Source organism: Elephas maximus, chromosome X, assembly GCF_024166365.1.
Source record: "Elephas maximus indicus isolate mEleMax1 chromosome X, mEleMax1 primary haplotype, whole genome shotgun sequence".
Taxonomy (NCBI): Eukaryota; Metazoa; Chordata; class Mammalia; order Proboscidea; family Elephantidae; genus Elephas; species Elephas maximus.
Window position 1 is genome coordinate 17,550,537 of NC_064846.1, and position 21,646 is coordinate 17,572,182.

At 40.5% G+C, this 21,646-nt stretch overlaps 1 long non-coding RNA gene across 2 annotated transcripts in view; it reads right to left on the bottom strand.

Annotated features, from left to right (window-relative positions):
• Positions 1-19,712: 19,712 nt before the first annotated feature.
• LOC126069500 (uncharacterized) overlaps positions 19,713-21,646 on the bottom strand; it is a 1,199,210-nt gene continuing 1,197,276 nt past the window's right edge. For both annotated transcript variants that reach the window (XR_007515934.1, XR_007515933.1), the window contains exon 3: positions 19,713-19,858. This is a non-coding gene — a long non-coding RNA (uncharacterized LOC126069500). The remainder of the gene's footprint in view (positions 19,859-21,646) is intronic.

The following is a 21,646-nucleotide window of genomic DNA, read 5'->3' on the forward strand; positions in this document are numbered from 1 at the left end:
CCACTGTTCAAAGTGGGATGCAGAATGTTTTCTTAATACATTTTATTATGCCAATTGACTTAGATGTCCCCTGAAACCATGGTCCCCAAACCCCTGCCCCTGCTACACTGGCCTTCGAAGCATTCAGTTTATCCAGGAAACTGCTTTTGGTTTAGTCCAGTTTTGCTGACCTCCCCTGTATTGTGTGTTGTCTTTCCCTTGACCTAAGGTAGTTCTTATCTACTGTCTAATTAGTGAATACCCCTCTCCTACCCTCCCTCCCTCCCCCCTCTTGTAACCACAAAAGAATGTGTTCTTCTCAGTTTAAACTCTTTCTCAAGTTCTTATAACAGTGGTCGTATACAATGTTTGTCCTTTTGCAACTGACTAATTTCATTCAGCATAATGACTTCCAGATTCCTCCATGTTATGAAATGTTTCAGAGATTCATCAGTGTTCTTTATCTACGTGTAATATTCCATTGTGTAAATATACCATAATTTATTTATCCATTCATCCTGAGCACTCATACTTGAAACACTTTTCCCATTTAACTTCCAGGAAACTACCACTCTTCTGGTTTTCCTTTCTTCCTCAGTGGCCACTTCTTTTTAGTCTCCTTTGATGCTTCTCCTCTGTTCACACTCTAAATACTGAGGGCCTCAGGGCTTGGTACAAGTCCTCCTTCTTTTCTCTATCTGACACATTCTTGTTAGGTGAGCTTATCCAATTTTATGGCTTTAATACTGTCTACTTACTAATGACTCCCAAAGTTATATATTTAGACTTGATCTGTGATCTGGGCTCTAGTCTTCCATCTCCAGTTGCTTCTTTGCATGTCTAATAGATAATTAAAATTTTCATATATCCAAAACAAAACTGTTGATTCCTATCATGCCCCAAACCTGGTTTTTCCCTAATCTCTCTTGACTCAGCGAATGACATCACCACCTACTCAGTGGATCAAGCTCAAGACCCTAGATTCCTTTGTTTCCCTTTCTTGTCCATCAGCAATTCCTGCTGAGTCTACCTCCAAAGTCCCTATTGAATTCATGCACTGCTGTTCATTTCTACTGTTGTCACCCTAATCAAAGCTGCCTCATCTCTCACCTGGACTAGCTAGTAACTAGTTCTCCTACTTCTAGTCCTCCTTATAATCCACGTTTCGCATGGTAGCCAGACTTTATCTTTTAAAATGCACATCAGATTATGTTATTCATCTGCTTAAAATCCTCATATAGTATCCCCTCAAATTTAGAATAAAATTCAACTTCCTTACCATGGCCTACAAGGCCCTATGTGATCTGACTCCTGTTTACCTGTCAGACTTAAGCTGGTATCACTCTTTCCTTGCTTATTATGCTCCAGCCACACTGGACCTTTTTGTTCTTCTAAGTAGAACAGCAAGCTCACCCTTAATTTAGGACTTTTGATCTTGCTATTATTCCCTTTGCCTGAAAGACTTTTCCATATCAGGGTTCCTTTTTTTGTAAATAAAGTTTTATTGTAACACAGCTACACCCATTCATTTACTCAGGGGCAGATTAACCAGGAAGCAAGGTATGCACAGGCTTACTTGTGCTTATTTACTACTCTGTAGTGCACAATTTTACCTGGTAATCTGTCCATGCATTTACTGTTGTCTGTGGCTGCTTTTGTGTGAGAGTGGCAGAGTTGAGTAGTTAAGGCAGAGATCATATGTCCCACAAGCTTTTGAAGAAAAAGTTTGCCAAACCTGTCTAGATCTTTGCATGGTCACTTCCTTCTTATTTGGGTCTTGGTACAAATAACACCTCTTCAGAGAAACATTCCCCCCTCTGCCCTAGTTGCTCTTTCATGTTATCCTCTAAATTTCTTCATAGCACTTCTCTGAAATTCTCATATTTGTTTGATTGGATATTGCCTGTTACCCCCACTAACCCAGTAAACCCACCCCCACTAGACTATAAATTTTGTCTTTTCCACTGACGGGTCCCTAGGCTCTAGCAGTGTATCCAGCATATCATTGGTCCTCAGTAAATATATGGTGGATAAATTAATGTATGAGCATAGGTGGGAAACCAAGCTGTTCACAAAGCAATGGTTCAGGTTAGGACTCCGTGTGCATATAGCCATAGAGCTTGTTTAGATCTAGCTCGTGTGCAACTGTGTGCTCAGGAAAACCTCTTAAAACGTGCATGTGCATTCCAAGATGGATGATGAGTCACTGTGTGGTAAAACCAACTTCAGATTAATTTATAATTAAATAATTGGATCCTGTAAGAGCAAATATCTTAAGGTAAAAAACAACTTCAGGAACAGTGGTTAGAAGAATCAACTAGAAAGTTTCTAAAATTGCTTAGCTACCACTTCTACTTGACTGGAAAATGATGGTAATATTACCTTGTTGAATTCATTTTAATCAGCAGATGAAAGGAAGTGGGAGGGATAAACGTGGGTGTTGAAAAATGACCCTTTTAATAGATTCCCAAACTTGGCTTCATTTATGTCATCTCTGCACTTTCCAGCAATTATTTCTACCTCTCTCTTTCCTTCAAGTGATGTACATTCTTGAGCATCTCCCTCCACCCCAAAGCCCCGCATTTTCCTGCGACTTGTCTTTGAGCTCCCTCTGCTGGCATCAAGAAGGCTGTAGAGTTGGTTTCTTCCACCCTAAGTCACTAACATAAACCCTGGCCTAGTTTTAGAGTACTACACAGGATGAAAATCACCATATTAAAAGGACAGCCTGTTCTCCCTTTCAGTTAGAGATAATGAAATGGTGTCTCTATCCATTCATTTCCATGAAATCAGTGATTTTGGCATTTAGCAGGCATAGCCTGAATGACTGATTAAATAAAAATCCACGTTAACAAACATTCTTCTATAAACCTGGAGTAACCCAGAGCAATGTGGCTAACTGCTTTTTTTTTTTTTTAACTTTTACTCTTTCTTCTTAAATATTTGACCTGTGCAAGGCCCATATAGCCTGTGCAGACTTTCTTAGTTTCTGGCTGGGCCGTGATGCAACTGTGTGCACATGTGTTTCCAGACAAAAAGAGGATGTGTGATGTATATGTATTAGTGCATTTACAGCATTCTCCTGCTTTTCTTTAAAAAAAAAGAATTCATTGCTATCGAGTCGATTCTGACTGATAGCGACCCTATAGGACAGAGGAGAACTGCCCCCATAGGGGTTCCAAGGCTATAATCTTTATGGAAGCAGACTGCCACATCTTTCTCTGGCAGAGGGGCTGTTGGGTTCGAACCGCTGAACTTTGGGTTAGCAGCCAAGTGCTTAACCACTGCACCACCAGGGCTCCTTGCTTTTCTTTTAGACCCCTTTAAAAAGGAGTTGAGTGTCTTAAGAATGGCCACATTCAACAAGACTGGTGGTATAATTTTTTTTCTAACAACTGAATATAGAATGATCATTGGAAAACATTGATCAAGGATTGAATTTTCAGGTAAATTTTGAATCACTAATTTGAGGGTGGTTGAAAGTTCCAAGTTAGCCCGTAGATAACCTGAACTATTCTAGGTGCCTTTCTTGTTTGACCTGAACTGCAGCTAAACTGGCTATATGACCTTTGGAAAGGAGTTTAACTTTTATGGATTTGTTTCATTAAGTATAGAGCGAAGACATAGTATGAGACTATCGCTAATGATTCTGTCATTTGATGTTAATTGATATATTATCCACAAAAAGTTTTCCTAGTTAAATTTGTCTAGTAAAGATTCACCTGAACATTTAAATGTTATTTTATGTTTTACAACCTGGATGTTTTATGTTTTGGCATTTGAAAGAAATATGCAAACTATGACTTATGGAAAAATGCACATCATGAGCAGTAGACACCTTAGTTATTTACATTTGATTGATTTATGAACAGTTTCCAGGAGGTTGAAAATAACTAAAGTGATGCTGCAACCAAGGTGGGCATAAAATAGTTAAAAAGGTGAAACAGGAGATCTGAAAAGGGGTACGGTGTTTTCTCTTTGAAACTTGCCTGTGAATGGAAGCAGCTGGCTGTTGGAAACCTTCCTCAGATTTACCCATCCAGCAGAGTAACATATTACTAATAAGATTAAAGTGTCTTCCTAGGAAGCAGCCAACCTTAAATGCAATCAGTGTAAAATAAGCTATCAAGTTGGAAGTTATAACTGGTTCTATAAATCTATTAAAATATAGAAGGATGACATAATGACAAGTACCAACTAAAGGACAGTCATGTCAGAGTCCAGAAAGAGGAGAATCGAAGTTGGCTTTTGTCAGGGTCTCCACGATATCCAGGGAGATGGTGCTTTGACCACTTAACACCTGGTTTGGGGGCATTTGGAGTAGAGGGGACTTTTGGAGTAGAAGGAGCATTCGTTTGTCAAAAGAGCGTATGGCCATTCCACATCCTCCCTCAAGCAGGACACCATCCTCCCTCAAGCAGGACACCATCCTCCCTCAAGCAGGACACCATCCTCACCAAACCACCTTTATATTTTGTGATCTCCCTTCTGTGGGGATATTGGGCTTATTGGCCAGCAGGGACATTTCAGATTCTGATGAACTTTTATTTTTCTAAAATAATAAATTATCTGCTTTATAAATAAGTCTAATGAGGATCGAAGTAACAGAAGCCAGATCCTTCCTTTATGAGATAACCATCAACATTCCAGAAAAATAAGACTCAAGGTAAGGGATCAGACACTGTTGACCTGCTAACAGCTTAAGCCACCTATCAAATTCTAACTTCAGGACTAAATTAGGAAGGTATAAACCTTGGTTTCAGGGAACTGCAGTTGGGCTGAGATACTAGTACCAGCCTCAGCCTCTATTTTTCTATTCCTCTTTCTTAACTTCTCCCTTCACCTCCCCTGTACCTCAACTAGGCATTCTCACAGGCCTTCTTTTTTCACCCCCAGATTATTTAGCAGGAAAATAATGGGAGAATGTTTAAAAAAAAAGTTTAAGCACTCTTACACAAGATAATTGGGCCCATTGGACAGGCATCAGTTGGAATTGCCAGGCTGTATGATCCACGGCCTTCCATGATCAGGCAATTTAATGTTACCCCTATCCTTACAGTGCTGGTAAAGAATATTGAATATACCATAGTGTTGGTGAAGAATATTGAATATACCATGGACTGCTAAAAAAAAAACTAACAAGTCTATCTTGGAAGAAGTATAGCCAGAATGCTGCTTAGAAGTGAGGACGGTGAGACTTCATCTCATGTACTTTGGACATTTTATTGGGAGAGACCAGTCCATGGAGGAGGACATCATGTTTGGTAAGGTAGAGGGTCAGCAAAAAAGAAGGAATACCCTCAATGAGATGGATTGACACAGTGGCTGTAACAATGGGCTCAAACATAGCAATGATTGTGAGGATGGTGCAGGACCAGGCAGTGTTTTGTTCTGTTGTACATAGGGTCACTATGAGTCAGAACTGATTTGACAGCACCTAACAGCAACAACAATCCATATATATATATATATATATATATATATACATATATCTATATAATACTCATTGATGAGACTGAAGGAGTATTTGCTGAATTAAATTTATGTCAATAGGATGTGAGTGAGATGTAATCAGATACCTACAAATCAACATTTTAATTGCCAAGTCACCGCCTGCAGTGGGTTAAATAGTGGGCCCAAAAAAGATATGTCCACACACTAACCCTGGGAACCTATGAATGAGACCTTATTTGGAAAAAAAAATTTCCTTGCAGACATAATTAAAGATTAGCAACATGAGCCCTAAATCCAGTGACAAGTGTCATTAAAAGAGACCCACAGGGAGGCAGCCCAAGATGGTGGCGTAGTCACATGCCTCATAACATCTCTCTTACAATGATCTGGGAAAACAAGTGAATCGAATATAGATGACAGCTTTGGAACCCTCAGCATCAAAGGCACGGCTGAAGAATCGGACTGAGTGCCAAGTGGAAGTAGAGACTGTACAAAAACTGCAGACCCAAAGAATTATGGATTGCTGGTGCTCTGCCAGCCAAACTTGCACAGCTTGACCATATTGAGACAAAGCAAGCAGCATTCTAAGCTGAAGCCCCCATCACCCGGCACAGCCAAGCAGGAGCAACTATGCACTCATGTCCAGAGCCAGACAGGAGTGTTCCCTGCCCTGCAAAAATTAAGTGCACTCATCTTACCCACTGCACTCCCCCAGCCTCCCATTCCGGAGGACCACAGACCTGTGGTGCCCTCCCACTCCCCTCACCCATTTCCCCTCCTTGCACACTGTCATGGTCCAGCAACCCTCATCACTGCCTCGCCCCCTGAGCCGGTAGCCCACAGAACGATGGCACCTGCCCCTTCATTCAACTACTCATGCTGGGGACCTGTGGACTGGTGGCGCTCGCCTCTCCACCCAGCTACCAGTGCCAGGGGTCAGTAAAATGATGATGCCTGCTTTTCCGTGTAGCCACCTGCATCAGGGGCCCATGGACTGACAGAGCCCTCTCTTCCATTCCCCCAATTGTGCCAAATGCCTATGGTCCAGTGGCACCCGCTTCTCATCCCAGCCACCCATGCTGGGGATGCATGGACTGGAAGTGCCTGCTCTTCTTCCCATCCACCCACTCTGGAGGCCCATGGACTGGTGACACCCATTCCTAAGCCCAGCCGTCTGAGTTGGGGCACACAGACCAGCAGCATCCACTTCTGCACCTGGCTGCCAGTGCCGAGGGCCCAGGAACTGGTGGCAACCTCTCTTTTAGCCAGCCAACTGTACTGGAGGCCCAAGGACTTACGGCACCCTCTCCTCTGCCCAACCGTCTGCCCTGGGTGGGGCACTGACCAGTGGTACCTGCTGCTCCACCCAGCCACTAGTCCTGGAAGCCCACGAACCAGAGGTGCCCTGCTCCAACACCCAGCCTCTCACACCAGGGGCCCACAGACCAGTGACACCTCCTACTCCCTCTAACCACCTGTGTTGGGGGCCCAGGGACTGACAGCACACCCCTACCCACGTAGTGCACTAGTAGACAAAGGCACGACCTCCTAGTGGGCACCTGTGGACTGGCAGCATCCCCCTTGCCTCACACCCCTCACCCCCAGCCCAACAACCAGAGATTTGTGCCTGCTCCAACCACCACCATGCAGCCCTGCCCAGCCGGCACCATCAGTGAGAGTTTCCGCACCACTCACTTGGTGACCGACAACCCAGGCACTGTTGCCCCCACCACCCAGCAACCAGCAGTGCACACACGCAACACTCAACCCAGTGACCAGTGAGAACACTCCCTGCACTCACACACAGGTGACCAGCCAGCCAGACATATCAGCTCACCAGCAACGCCAGCTACATCCTCAGCTGTCCCACAAGACCGGCAAACAGAGACCCACACTCACACACCCAGCTGTTGCCCCACCTACCTGAGAAAGGTGGTAAGAGCTGTAGTGTGGCTAGACTAGCAACCAGCGTAGCACACATGCCCCACCTACTTGGATATATCACAACAAGAAATCAGAACACAGCAAACAAATGTGGAATAAATACATAAGTATAATAACACCTTAATGCCTCAGAGACAACAGACAATATCAAATCAAAGAAGCAGGACAAGATGGCTCCAGCAGGTGACCAAAATAGAGAATCAGAATACCTTCCAGAGAAAGAAATGGTAATGAAACTACATGATAAGGAATTTAAAAGACTAATATATAGGGTTCACTAAGAGATCAAGGAAAACACAGTAAAACCAAGGAAAACATGGACAAAATCAAGAAAAGCAATAGAAGAATTCAGGCAAATAATACAAGAACAACATGACAAAATAAATAGATAATTAGAAACCATACAAAAACAGCAACTAGAAATCCAAAAGATTAACAATAAAATGTCAGAAATAGACAACTCAATAGAAGGACGTAGGAGCAGAATTGAATCAATAGAAGACAGGATCTGAAAAATGAGGACAAATCACTGGATACCAATTCATTTGAGGGAAAATCAGGAAAAAGAATGATGAAAAATGAAGAAAGCCTAAGAATTACGTGGGACACTATCAAGAGAAAAAATTTATGCGTGATAAGAATTCCAGAACAGGGGGAGACAGCAACAACAACAACAAAAACACAGAATGGTCAAAGGTTTGCTACCTGAAAACTTTCCAAATATCATGAAAGACAAGAAGATACCATCCAAGAAGCCTAACAAACCCCATAAGGATAAATAGACCCCCCAAAAAAATCACCAAGACATATCGCAATCAAACTTGCCAAAACCAAAAACAAAGAATCCTGAGAACAGCTTAGGAAAAACGAAAAGTCACCTACAAATAGGAACCAATAAGATTAAGCTCTGATTATTTGGCGGAAACCATGCAGATGAGAAGGCAATGGGATGACATATATAAAACCTTGAGAGGAAAAAATTGTCAACCAAGAATTATATATCCAGCAAAATTGTCTCACAAAAACAATGATGAAATCAGAACTTTTCCAGATAAACAGAAATTAAGGGAATTTATAAAAACCAGGCCAACCTTACAAGAAATATGAAAGGGAGTCCCTCGGTTAGAGAACCAACAACATTAGACAACAACCTGAGATTAGGACACAGGACAGCATCAGCCACTTACCAATCCAGATAACGAACTCTCAAAAATAAAGCTAAAAGACTGAAAACAGGGAACCAGAGACATCAATCTGTAAATGATAACAATGTCAAAATAAAAAGGGGCAATAAATGGTGTAGTGATAGAACTTTCATATGGAGAGGATGTCTAGGCTATATCTAGAAATAAAAGGCTGCTTTAAACTTAGGAAGATAATGGTAAATTTCAAGGTGACCACAAAGAAAGTTAACAAACCTACTCATAAAAAGAAAAACATAGATTCAGTAAACACAAAATCAACAGTAACAAAAGAAAATCCACAAGCAAAAAGAACTCAGTACAGAAAATTAAGTGGAACAAAGAAACCATCAACACCACAAAAAGAAAAAGAAAAAAAAGCATAAAAATAATGACAGCAGTAAACTCATACCTATTGATAATCACACTGAATATAAATGTCTTAAATACACCAGTAAAGAGACAGAGAGTGACAGAATGGATAAAAAAAAAAATAACCCATCAATTTGCTGTCTAAAAGAGACACACCTTAGAAACAAAGACATAAATATATTAAAAATCAAAGGATCGAAAAAAACATATCAAGCAAACAACAACCAAAAAAGCAGAAGTGGCAATACTAATCTCAGATAAAATAGACTTTAACACAAAATCCACCATAAAAGATAAGGAAGGACATTATGTAATGATTAAAGGGTCAATCCTTCAAGAGGACATAACCATACTAAATATATACACACCCAATGACAGGGCTCCAAAATACGTAAACTCCAACAGCATTTAAAAGAGAAATAGACAGTTCCGCAGTAATAGTAGGATATTTCAATACACTACTTTCGGTGAAGGATGGAACAACCAGAAGGAAACTCAACAAAGATACAGAAGATGTAAATGCCACAATCAACCAACTTGACCTCATAGACATATACAGAACATTCCACCCAACAGCAGTGAAGTATACATTCTTTTCTAATGCAATGGGTTATTCTCCAGAATAGACCACGTTTTAGGCCCCAGAGCAAGACTCAGTAAAGTCCAAAACAATAATAAAAAAAAAAAGGCATTTTTTCTGATCACAACACTATAAAAATAGAAATCAATAACAGGAAGAGCAAGGGAAAAATTCACATACATGGAACCTGAATAACACCTTGCTTAAAAACCACTAGGCAATAGAAAAAAGTAAAGGTGAAATTAAAAAATTCCTAGAGTCAAATGAGAATGAAAATACTAGGTACCAAAACCTTTGGGACATAGCACAAACAGTGCTCAGAGGTCACTTCATAGCAATAAATGCACACACCGAAAAAGAAAAGGCCAAAATCAGAATATTAAGTCAGCAACAAAAACAAATAGAAATAAAGCAGCAAAAGGTGCCCACAGTCACCAGAAGAAAGAAAATAATAATTATTGGAGCAGAAATAAATGAACAGAAAAACAATAGAAAGAATCAACAAAACCAGAAGTTGGTTCTTTGAAAGGATCAAGAAAATTGACAAACTACTGACCAAATTGACAAAAGAAAACCAGAAGAAGCAAATACTGAAATAAGAAATGAGATGGGTGACATTACAACAGAACCAACTGAAATAAAAATGGTCATAACAGAATACATTGAAAAATTATACTCCAACAAATTTGCAAACAATTTCTAGGAACACAATACCTACCTAAACTAACAAAAACTGAGGTCGAAAAACTGAACAGACCCATAACAGAAGAAATTGAAGAGGTAATAAAAAGAAAAACTCCCAACAAAAAAAGCCCTGGCACGAATGGCTTCACTAGAGAAATCTACCAAACATTCAGAGTAGAGCTCACAATGATATTACTCAAACTATTTTTAAAAAAGCATAGAAAAGGAAGGAATACTCCCCAAATCATTCTATGAAGCCTGATACCAAAGCCAGGCAAAACCGAAAACCCAAACCAAACCCGTTGCCGTTGAGTCAATTCCAACTCATTGCCAGGCAAAGACACCACGAAAAAAGAAAATTACAGACCAATATCCCTCATGAATATAGATGCAAAAATTCTCAAGGTTCTAGCCAATAGTGCATCATCATAATAATAATAATACATCATCACCAAGTAGGATTCATACCAGGTATGCAGGCATGGTTCAACATTAGATCAATCAACATAATCCACCATATAAATAAAACAAAAGAATCACATGACCATCTCAATTAACACAGAAACACAGAAAAGAGATTTGATAAAAATTCTCAGCAAAGAAGGAATAGAAGGGAAATTCCTCTGATAATAAAGGGCATTTATATAAATCTAACAGCCAACATTATTCTCAATGGAGAGAGACTGAAAGCATTCCCCTTGAGAATGGGAACCAGACAAGGATACCCTTTATCACCACTCTTATCCAGCATTGTACTGGAAGTCCTACCTAGCGCAATAAGGCAAGAAAAGGAGATAAAGGACATTCAAATTGGTAAGGAAAAAGTAAAACTATCCCTATTTGTAGACGATATGATCTTATACATAGAAAATCCCGAAAATTCTGCAACAAAGATACTGGAACTAACAGAAGGATTCAGCAAAGTAGCAAGACACAAGATCAACATACAAAAATCAATTGGATTCCTCTACACCAACAAAGAAAACTTCGAAAAGGAAATCAGTAAGACAATACCATTCACAATAGCCCCCCAAGAAGATAAAATACTTAGGAATAAATCTAACCAGTGGCATAAAAGACCTGTACAAAGAAAACTACAAAACCCTACTGCAAGAAACCAAAAGAGACCTATATAAATGGAAAAAATATCATGCTCATGGATAGGAAGAGTTAATTCTGTGAAAATGTCTATTCTACCCAAAGCGATCTATAGATGCAATGCAACCCCAATCCAAATTCCAACAGCATTCTTTAATGAGATGGAAAAGATTATCACCAACTTTATACGGAAAGGAAAGACACCCCATAAGTAAAAAACCAAAACCAAACCCACTGCTCTTGAGTCGATTCAGACTCATAGCGATCCTGTAGAACAGAGTAGAACTGCCCCATAGAGTTTCCAAGGAGCGCTTGGTGGATTTGAACTGCCAACCTCTTGGTTAACAGCTGTAGCACTTAACCACTACGCCACCAGGGTTTCCCTGGATAAGTAAAGCATTACTGAAAAAGAAGAACAAAGTGGAGGCCTCACTCTACCTGATTTGAGAATCTATTATACCACCACGGTAGTCAAAGCAGTCTGGTACTGGTACAACAACAGATAGACTAATAGAACAGAATTGAGAATCCAGACATAAATCCATCCACATATGAGCAGTTGATATTTGACAAAGGCTCCAAACAGTTAAATGGGGGAAAAGACAGTCTTTTTAACAAATGGTGCTGGCATAACTGGATATCCATCTGCAAAAAAATGAAACAAGACCCATACCTCACTCCATGCACAAAAACGAGCTCAAAATGGATCAAAGACCTAAATATAAAATCTAAAATGGTAACGCTCGTGGAAGAAAAAATGGGGACAATGCTAGGAGCCCTAATAGATGGGAGAAATAGAATACCAAACATAACTAAAAATACCCAAACAGCAGAGAATGAACTAGATAAATAAAAAAAGATAAATGGGCCCTCCTAAAAATTAAACAATTAAGCTTATCAAAGCATTTCTCCAAATGAGTAAAAAGAGAACATACGGACTGGGGGAAAAAATTTGGCTATGACATATTCGACAAGGGCCTAGTCTCTAAAATTCATAGAAAATTTCAACACCTCAACAACAAAAAGACAATCCAATTAATAAATGGGCAAAGGATATGAACAGACACTTCACCAAATAAGACATTCAGGCGACTAGCAAATACATGATAAAATGCTTGCAATTGTTAGCCATTACCCAAAACCAGTGCCGTCCCCCCATTAGAGAAATGCAAATCAAAATTACAATGAGATACCATCTCACCCCGACAATAATGGCACTAAGCATAGTTTAGGTCCTGTAATCATTTCCAGCCTTGGAAACCCTGTGGGACAGTTCTACACCATCCCTTTGGGTTGCTATGAGTTGAAATCTACTCCATGGCAATGAGTTTGGTTTTTTATTTGTTTTAAAGATGAGGAACTTGAGATTTTGAGCGGATAAGTTGCCCAAGCTCACACACTTAGCCAGGACTCAAAAAGCAAAAGCAAAAACAAACCCATTGCTGTCAGGTAGATTCCTACTCATAGTGACCCTATAGGACAGAGTAGAACTATCCTATCTGGTTTCCAAGGCTGTAATCCTTAGGGAAGCAGACTGCCACGTCTTTCTCCTACAGAGCGGCTGGTGGGTTCCAACCACTAACCTTTTGGTTTGCAGTGGAGCGCTTAACCACCGTGCCACCAGGGCTCAAAGCCACGTCTCTAAAACTCTCTCTTAACCACAATGCAGTGCTGCCCCCTGCTGCTGTACTTGTTCTACAAATTCTCAGCATACAATCTGCCCTTCTTATTTTTATAACTAGAAGGCTGAGCACTGTTGAAGAAAATTTCATACAACTGTGCAAATGAATGCTTCCGCAAATCTCTCATTTCTTACCTCAGATGAGTCCTTCATAGCTCTTACCAATCCCTTTACTTATTGTTAGCTCACCCCCATTTTTCACAATAAAAAAAATAAACCCAGTGCCGTCGAGTCGATTCCGACTCATAGCGACCCTATAGGACAGAGCAGAACTGCCCCATAGAGTTTCCAAGGAGCGCCTAGCGGATTTGAACTGCCGACCGTTTGGTTAGCAGCTGTAGCACTTAACCACTACGCCACCAAGGTTTCCTTTTTCACAATAACTATTCCAAATCTTTGTCTCTTTACTCAAGTTCTCTACCCAATTCCCAACTCCTTCACTTTCAAAGACTCCTACATCGTCAATATTGAGTCAGTTGGAGTGAAATCCTTCATCTTCCGTCTTCCACCTATAGATTTCTCTCTGTACCCATCCTTTCTTCTTCCTCGTTATATGAGCATGAGTGTTTCCAAGCCCCTTCACTTGTGCCATCTCTATTATTTCTTCCTTATACGAAAGCACTTGCTCTTTCATATGTGCTTCCCCAGTATTTTATTTTGAATTCCTTTCTATTATCTTCTCAGCATCAGCACATAAATATGTCCAAGAGTCTTTTAATCCTAAATAAAATTCATTCTTGTGGCACTGTATCCAGTTTTACTGCCCTAGTTACTGTCTCTTTTTCCTTTTACACCAAAACTTCTTTAAAAGAGTAGCCTACAGTGAATATTTCTATATGTTATTCCTACCAGAAATTAAGCCTCCAATGCTCCCCTTAACCTTTCTCCATTTGCCTTCGTAATGTCCTACGTAAGCATTCCAATCTGTCTTTATTTTACATGGCCAATGCTAAGTCATTAGGTCCCTGATCTTTAAAAACTCTGGCCTCCCTTAGTTTACATGATACCAGATTCTTCTGGTTGTCTTATCTCTGATAATATCTTCCTGGTCTTTTTCATGGCCTCCTCTTGGTCTGGCTGCCCTTTAAATGCTACTGTTGTTGTTGTTAGTTGCCATCAAGTTGATTCCGACTCATGGCAACTCCATGAATGCAGATAACTGCTACATAGGGTTTTTCAAGTCTGTGACCTTTTGGAAGCAGATTGTCAGGCCTATCTTCCAAGGTGCCTCTGGGTGGATTCAAGCTGCCAGTTTTTTGGCTAGTAGTCAAGCACATAATAACCTTTTTCACCACCCTTTTAAAACCCCTAAATGACATCTGTTTTCCTTCAGGCTTGAGGTCTGTGTGCTTTATCATCGCCCATAAGTCTCTCCATGATCTGGCCCTAGCCTCATATTCAGCTACTACCTACGTCACTCCCTCTGCCACCTTTTACTCTATGATCTATCCATAGTAACTCTTGTAATTCTCCCAAAGAAACCTGCTGCTTCATATCTTTGAGTCTCTGTATCTGGTATTCCTTCTACCAGGAATGCCATTCTTCTCTCAAAGGCATGGGTCGTGTCTTATTCAAATTTGAATCTTCAGTGTTTAGCGTATGTTGCAACTAAACAGGAGGGGCAGTCAGTTACTACCCACTGCTGAATTGATGCACCCCTGATTCCACACAAGTTACTCTCAACCTCTTATACCACAGTTCATAAGGTTACACATCACCTCTTCTCAGCCAGCATCACCTGAACCTACCCATAAAAGATTCTGAATTCTGGGGGGTGGAGCCAAGATGGCGGACTAGGCAGACGCTACCTCGGATCCCTCTTACAACAAAGACACGGAAAAACAAGTGAATCGATCACATACATAACAATCTACGAACCCTGAACAACAAACACAGATTTAGAGACGGACAACGAACTAATACGGGGAAGCAGCGATTGTTTTCAGAGCCTGGAGCCAGCGCACCAGTCAGGTACGGCACAGGCACAGAGACCTGCTCCACCCCCCTGAACTAACCCCGGGAGGGGGACCAGCCGGTTCCACGGGCAGCGTGGGACGCAGCCGGTAGGAGAAGTCCCCGGGAGGCAGTGACTGGTCTTGGAGCAGGAAGAGCAGCGTCCCAGCCGGGCAACCGTCTCGCCGGGATTTGGACTGGACGCAGGTACGGCATAAACACGGAGAGCTGCTCCACCCCCCTGAACTAACCCCGGGAAGGGGACCAGCCAGGTCGCGCGGGCGGCGTGGGACGCAGCCGGTAGAAGTCCCCGGGAGGCAGCGACTGGTATTGGAGCAGGGAGAACAGCGTCCCAGCCGGGACACTCGGTCACGGCACAAGCACGGGGAGCTGCTCCACCCATCTGAACTAACCCCGGGAGGAGGCCCACCTGGTTCGTGGGGGCGGCATGGCCAAGCGGCTGGAGGGACGAGAAGTCCCCGGGAGGCAGCGACTGATTTTGGAGTCGAGAGTGCACCGTCCCAGTAGGGGAGCCTTGACGCTGGGCGTGGGGCTGGAAGCGGAGGATCTGACCGTGACTCCAGCGGGCCAGACCCCCTGGGGGCAATCTCCACACAGCCAGCACACATAGGCGGCACGCCCACGGGAATCTCACATATAATAGTCATTCCAAGCAAGACAAGCAACTCTGGCTATATTCTGAGGTGCTACTCTCCTATCTCTCTGTTCCCTCCCCCACCCTCCCCAGGCGGCTTCATTAACATCTGAATAGCCTGAGCCAGAGGGAGAACTCTGATAGGGATCTGACTGCATTTTTTTTTAGCGGATTTTCTGGAAAAACTAGTTTCCCGGTGATGGCTCGGAGAAAACAATCCATATCAAACCACTTAAAGAAGCAGACCAGGACAGCTTCTCCAACCCCCCAAACAAAAGAATCAAAACCTTTCCCAAATGAAGATACAATCTTGGAATTATCAGATACAGAATATAAAAAACTAATTTACAGAATGCTTAATGATACCACAAATGAAATTAGGATAACTGCAGAAAAAGCCAAGGAACACACTGATAAAACTGTTGAAGAACTCAAAAAGATTATTCAAGAACATACTGGAAAAATAAATAAGTTGCAAGAATCCATAGAGGGACAACATGTAGAAATCCAAAAGATTAACAATAAAATAACAGAATTAGACAACGCACTAGGAAGTCAGAGGAGCAGACTCGAGCAATTAGAATGCAGACTGGGACATCTGGAGGACCAGGGAATCAACACCAACATAGCTGAAAAAAAATCAGATAAAAGAATTTAAAAAAATGAAGAAACCCTAAGAATCATGTGGGACTCTATCAAGAAGGATAACCTGTGGGTGATTGGAGTCCCAGAACAGGGGGGGGGACAGAAAACACAGAGAAAATAGTTGAAGAACTCCTGACACAAAACTTCCCTGACATCATGAAAGACGAAAGGATATCTATCCAAGACGCTCATCGAACCCCATTTAAGATTGATCCAAAAAGAAAAACACCAAGACATATTATCATCAAACTCACCAAAACCAAAGATAAACAGAAAATTTTAAAAGCAGCCAGGGAGAAAAGAAAGGTTTCCTTCAAGGGAGAATCAATAAGAATATGTTCTGACTACTCAGCAGAAACCATGCAGGCAAGAAGGGAATGGGACGACATATACAGAACACTGAAGGAGAAAAACTGCCAGCCAAGGATCATATATCCAGCAAAACTCTCTCTGAAATATGAAGGCGAAATTAAGATATTTACAGACAAACACAAGTTTAGAGAATTTGCAAAAACCAAACCAAAGCTACAACAAATACTAAAGGATATTGTTTGGCCAGAGAACCAATAATATCAGATATCAGCACAATACACGGTCACAAAACAGAACATCCTGATATCAACTCAAATAGGGAAATCACAAAAACAAACAAATTAAGATTAATTAAAAAAAAAATACACATAACAGGGAATCATGGAAGTCAATAGGTAAAAGATCACAATAATCAAAAAGAGGGACTAAATACAGGAGGCATTGAACTGCCATATGGAGAGTGATACAAGGCGATATAGAACAATACAAGTTAGGTTTTTACTTAGAAAACTAGGGGTAAATAATAAGGTAACCACAAAAAGGTATAACAACTCTATAACTCAAGATAAAAACCAAGAAAAACGTAACGACTCAACTAACATAAAGTCAAGCACTATGAAAATGAGGATCTCACAATTTACTAAGAAAAACGCCTCAGCACAAAAAAGTATGTGGAAAAATGAAATTGTCAACAACACACATAAAAAAGGCATCAAAATGACAGCACTAAAAACTTATTTATCTATAATTACGCTGAATGTAAATGGACTAAATGCACCAATAAAGAGACAGAGAGTCACAGACTGGATAAAGAAACACGATCCATCTATATGCTGCCTACAAGAGACACACCTTAGACTTAGAGACACAAACAAACTAAAACTCAAAGGATGGAAAAAAGTATATCAAGCAAACAATAAGCAAAAAAGAAGAGGAGTAGCAATATTAATTTCTGACAAAATAGACTTTAGACTTAAATCCACCACAAAGGATAAAGAAGGACACTATATAATGATAAAAGGGACAATTGATCAGGAAGACATAACCATATTAAATATTTACGCACCCAATGACAGGGCTGCAAGATACATAAATCAAATTTTAACAGAATTGAAAAGCGAGATAGATACCTCCACAATTATAGTAGGAGACTTCAACACACCACTTTCGGAGAAGGACAGGACATCCAGTAAAAAGCTCAACAGAGACACGGAAGATCTAATTACAACAATCAACCAACTTGACCTCATTGACTTATACAGAACTCTCCACCCAACTGCTGCAAAATATACTTTTTTTTTCTAGCGCACATGGAACATTCTCTAGAATAGACCACATATTAGGTCATAAAACAAACCTTTGCAGAGTCCAAAACATCGAAATATTACAAAGCATCTTCTCAGACCACAAGGCAATAAAACTAGAGATCAATAACAGAAAAACTAGGGAAAAGAAATCAAATACTTGGAAACTGAACAATACCCTCCTGAAAAAAGACTGGGTGATAGAAGACATCAAGGAGGGAATAAGGAAATTCATAGAAGGCAACGAGAATGAAAATACTTCCTATCAAAACCTCTGGGACACAGCAAAAGCAGTGCTCAGAGGCCAATTTATATCAATAAATGCACACATACAAAAAGAAGAAAGAGCCAAAATCAGAGAACTGTCCCTACAACTTGAACAAATAGAAAGTGAGCAAGAAAAGAATCCATCAGGCACCAGAAGAAAACAAATAATAAAAATTAGAGCTGAACTAAATGAATTAGAGAACAAAAAAACAATTGAAAGAATTAACAAAGCCAAAAGCCGGTTCTTTGAAAAAATTGATAAACCATTGGCTAGACTGACTAAAGAAATACAGGAAAGGAAACAAATAACCCGAATAAGAAATGAGAAGGACCACATCACAACAGAACCAAATGAAATTAAAAGAATCATTTCAGATTATTATGAAAAATTGTACTCTAACAAATTTGAAAACCTAGAAGAAATGGATGAATTCCTGGAAAAACACTACCTACCTAAACTAACACATTCAGAAGTAGAACAACTAAATAGACCCATTACAAAAAAAGAGATTGAAACGGTAATCAAAAAACTCCCAACAAAAAAAGCCCTGGCCCGGACGGCTTCACTGCAGAGTTCTACCAAACTTTCAGAGAAGAGTTAACACCACTACTACTAAAGGTATTCCAAAGCATAGAAAATGACGGAATACTACCCAACTCATTCTATGAAGCCACCATCTCCCTGATACCAAAACCAGGTAAAGACATTACAAAAAAAGAAAATTATAGACCTATATCCCTCATGAACATAGATGCAAAAATCCTCAACAAAATTCTAGCCAATAGAATCCAACAACACATCAAAAAAATAATTCACCCTGATCAAGTGGGATTTATACCAGGTATGCAAGGCTGGTTTAATATTAGAAAAACCATTAATGTAATCCATCACATAAATAAAACAAAAGACAAAAACCACATGATCTTATCAATTGATGCAGAAAAGGCATTTGACAAAGTCCAACACCCATTCATGATAAAAACTCTTACCAAAATAGGAATTGAAGGAAAATTCCTCAACATAATAAAGGGCATCTATGCAAAGCCAACAGCCAATATCACTCTAAATGGAGAGAACCTGAAAGCATTTCCCTTGAGAACGGGAACCAGACAAGGATGCCCTTTATCACCGCTCTTATTCAACAGCGTGTTGGAAGTCTTAGCCAGGGCAATTAGGCTAGACAAAGAAATAAAAGGTATCCGGATTGGCAAGGAAGAAGTAAAGTTATCACTATTTGCAGATGACATGATTATATACACAGAAAACCCTAAGGAATCCTCCAGAAAACTACTGAAACTAATAGAAGAGTTTGGCAGAGTCTCAGGTTATAAAATAAACATACAAAAATCACTTGGATTCCTCTACATCAAGAAAAAGAACACCGAAGAGGAAATAACCAAATCAATACCATTCACAGTAGCCCCCAAGAAGATAGGATACTTAGGAATAAATCTTACCAAGGATGTGAAAGACCTATACAAAGAAAACTACAAAGCTCTACTACAAGAAATTCAAAAGGACATACTTAAGTGGAAAAACATACCTTGCTCATGGATAGAAAGACTTAACATAGTAAAAATGTCTATTCTACCAAAAGCCATCTATACATTTAACGCACTTCCGATCCAAATTCCAATGTCATATTTTAAGGGGATAGAGAAACAAATCACCAATTTCATATGGAAGGGAAAGAAGCCCCGGATAAGCACAGCACTACTGAAAAAGAAGAAGAAAGTGGGAGGCCTCACCTTACCTGACTTCAGAACCTATTATACAGCCACAGTAGTCAAAACAGCCTGGTATTGGTACAACAACAGACACATAGACCAATGGAACAGAATTGAGAACCCAGACATAGACCCATCCACGTATGAGCAGCTGATATTTGACAAAGGACCAGTGTCAATTAACTGGGGAAAAGATAGCCTTTTTAACAAATGGTGCTGGCATAACTGGATATCCATTTGCAAAAAAATGAAACAGGACCCATACCTCACACCATGCACAAAAACTAACTCCAAGTGGATCAAAGACCTAAACATAAAGACTAAAACGATAAAGATCATGGAAGAAAAAATTGGGAGAACCCTAGGAGCCCTAATACAAGGTATAAACAGAATAGAAAACATAACCAAAAATGATGAAGAGAAACCCGATAACTGGGAGCTCCTAAAAATCAAACACCTATGCTCATCTAAAGACTTCACCAAAAGAGTAAAAAGACCACCTACAGATTGGGAAAGAATTTTCAGCTATGACATCTCCGACCAGCGCCTGATCTCTAAAATCTACATGATTCTGTCAAAACTCAACCACAAAAAGACAAACAACCCAATCAAGAAGTGGGCAAAGGATATGAACACACATTTCACTAAAGAAGATATTCAGGCAGCCAACAGATACATGAGAAAATGCTCTCGATCATTAGCCATTAGAGAAATGCAAATTAAAACTACGATGAGATTCCATCTCACACCAGCAAGGCTGGCATTAATCCAAAAAACACAAAATAATAAATGTTGGAGAGGCTGTGGAGAGATTGGAACTCTCATACACTGCTGGTGGGAATGTAAAATGGTACAACCACTTTGGAAATCTATCTGGCGTTATCTTAAACAGTTAGAAATAGAACTACCATACAACCCAGAAATCCCACTCCTAGGAATATACCCTAGAGATACAAGAGCCTTCACACAAACAGATATATGCACACCCATGTTTATTGCAGCTCTGTTTACGATAGCAAAAAGTTGGAAGCAACCAAGGTGTCCATCAACGGATGAATGGGTAAATAAATTGTGGTATATTCACACAATGGAATACTACGCATCGATTAAGAACAGTGACGAATCTCTGAAACATTTCATAACATGGAGGAACCTGGAAGGCATTATGCTGAGCGAAATGAGTCAGAGGCAAAAGGACAAATATTGTATAAGACCACTATTATAAGATCTTGAGAAATAGTAAACCTGAGAAGAACACATACTTTTGTGGTTACGAGGGGGGGAAGGAGGGAGGGTGGGAGAGGGTTTTTTATTGATTAATCAGTAGATAAGAACTGCTTTAGGTGAAGGGAAAGACAACACTCAATACATGGAAGGTCAGCTCAATTGGACTGGACCAAAAGCAAAGAAGTTTCCCGGATAAAATGAATGCTTCAAAGGTCAGCGGAGCAAGCGCGGGGGTCTGGGGAACATGGTTTGCGGGGACTTCTAAGTCAATTGGCAAAATAATTCTATTATGAAATCATTCTGCATCCCACTTTGAAATGTGGCGTCTGGGGTCTTAAATGCTAACAAGCGGCCATCTAAGATGCATCAATTGGTCTGAACCCACCTGGAGCAAAGGAAAATGAAGAACACCAAGGCCACACGACAACTAAGAGCCCAAGAGACAGAAAGGGCCACATGAACCAGAGACCTACATCATCCTGAGACCAGAAGAACTAGTTGGTGCCCGGCCACAATCGATGACTGCCCTGACAGGGAGCACAGCAGAGGACCCCTGAGGGAGCAGGAGATCAGTGGGATGCA